Source organism: Centruroides vittatus, unplaced genomic scaffold (genome assembly GCF_030686945.1).
Source record: "Centruroides vittatus isolate TY-2023 unplaced genomic scaffold, ASM3068694v2 contig_3039, whole genome shotgun sequence".
In the NCBI taxonomy this organism is placed as follows: Eukaryota; Metazoa; Arthropoda; class Arachnida; order Scorpiones; family Buthidae; genus Centruroides; species Centruroides vittatus.
This window is the reverse complement of record NW_027121950.1, coordinates 109,217-111,609: the sequence shown is the minus strand read 5'-3', so window position 1 is coordinate 111,609 and position 2,393 is coordinate 109,217.

The following is a 2,393-nucleotide window of genomic DNA, read 5'->3' as shown; positions in this document are numbered from 1 at the left end:
CAAAGCACTAAGCGGAAACCGCGTTAAACGAGGTCATTTTAACATAGAGAAAATAGGGAAGGTGAACAAGCGACCAAAAATAAACAGGTTTTACTTTAATTTTAAGTTATTTTATATCAATATGCATAATAATATATGTTAAATAACACATAAACACATGCACACAGAAATGTAAAGTTCATTTTTTGTGACGACGGTCCTGACTTCTGAAATTCGTTTTTTTGCAATAAAGTCGTGAAGTTTCATTTGTCGCTTTTTTCTTTCTTTAAGCAAATGTCGATAGCGGAAGATCGCATCCGAAACTCCTCATTTTGCTTTGCACTCCTTTCAAAATCTGGATCATTCGCTACAATTTGACCAACGATTTCGGTTATGGTTACCAAACTTTTTCTAAGGAAATCTGTTGAGAAATTCTTTGGGTTCTTCGTTTTCAGAATCTCTATTTTCCAGTTCTGCATGAATTCCTTGTTCTGCCAGTTCTTGACGGTCATCGTTAGTAAGGCTCTCACCAGAAACCTGCGGTAACTCCTCAATATCCTGCTCGCCTACATCTCCTAGTTCTGCTGTATCGATTAGGTTGACAATTTGGCCAACCTAACGATACAGTGATGGGCTCTTCTCATTGAGAATTCTTGGATACCTTCAGCCATAACTTATTCCACACTCTGTTCACGAATTTGCATTTATCAGTTAACTCTTGCCAAGAGAAGTCGATATTTCCTATGGCATCATGATGTTATATTTTTTCCAAAATTGCACTAAACAAACATAGATTTAAAGAAAGTACACCTTTTTGCTACCTTTTGCTGATTGGTTAGTGTTCGTAAATAATCGTATCATGTACGAATTAATGAAATGCCGCGATAATTAAAATCAGCGTAAATGTTTAGCATTTTTTTAGGCTTCGAGCAGACCGCGTTATATCGAATCAGCGTTAAGCGAGGCAGCGTTAAGCGGGATCTTACTGTATAACACACAAGTATAAAATCTAATTGTACGCAACACTAGTTAGCAGTATTACATGAGTAATATGTTCTCGACGGAAGCATTTAACTGACAACTATTTTCCTATTTTAACATTAGACATATTAACAAGGAAATCGTTAACAAAATTAATTTACTAGGTCCCAATTAACTATATACGAACTTACGAAGTAATAATTACTTTAATTCCTTACACAAGATTAAAAAGTGAGTATATCGTTTTTATCTTTTACGATATTTTAAAAATCTTTTAAATGTTTTCTTTTTCTTCACTTTACACATCAAGCAGCGAGGTATCTGAAGTTGTCTCTCCATCTTCCTTTTGCTCTTCCCGAAGATTTACATTCTATCAGTCTGTAATCCGGAGCAATTCTAGATCATCTATCTTCATTTATCCTTTCCATATGCCCTCATCTGTTACTAAAGTCCCCTAATTTCGTCAACAATACTGTAAACTCCTAGCATCCTCACATTTTAGTACTTCTTTTCTTGTCCAATCTTTAGATAGAAAAGAGTATTAAGGATCTCAATACTCGTATGTGCTGTCAACTCTTCATTTCCACACTTTAATTAAATTAGCCTAAATTATTAAGTTTATTTATTTATCACTCCGAAAATTTTATAGAAGCGTGTTTAAATTCAGAAAAAATCTCTTAAATAAGGGCTTCTCGTATAAAAAATTATATTTATTATTATTAATTGGATGGTGGGTTGCATGTTTCAGTATTATTTGATAAATGATGCTTATTTCTGTCATATATCTTAATAAATTATATAAGAAATAATATTTAAAAAAATATATTTTTAAACTTCTCAAATATATTTTATATCACTGGGGAGAAGTTTGGAGTAATGCATTTTGGAGATAAACAAATTAATTTCTTAACTTTATGAATTATTCATTCTCGAAAATTTAACTTTAATTTCACTTTGAAATATTTATTATCTTTGTGGTTTATTCGATTATAGTCTTACACGAATAACAGTGAAATATAATCGTTGGGAAAGAAAGAAATATCGATTTTTCTTTATTATATAGGTCACTAGTTATCAACTTGTTTTGAATTTACCATCTGAAATGTCTTATCTTTGTGCGTTTGACACATCTCGTACCTAATAATTTACGCAAACATTAAATAGAATAAATTATTGGATATCAGGGAATCTTGCGACATCATAGGATACCACTAAACTCATTTTACTTGGCTTTAAAGAGCCAAGTAAAATAACTCGGGGTGTCGTAAAATATAATCACCTGATAGAAAAGCCATTTATATTATATAATTAATCAAACAGTTCGTATATGTAAATTATACAAGGACACGTTCAAAATAGTTCTATAGAAGAGCAATTTATATCTATTTTATAGAATAATATAGGCAAATTAATCAATAAATATTTTCTGTTAA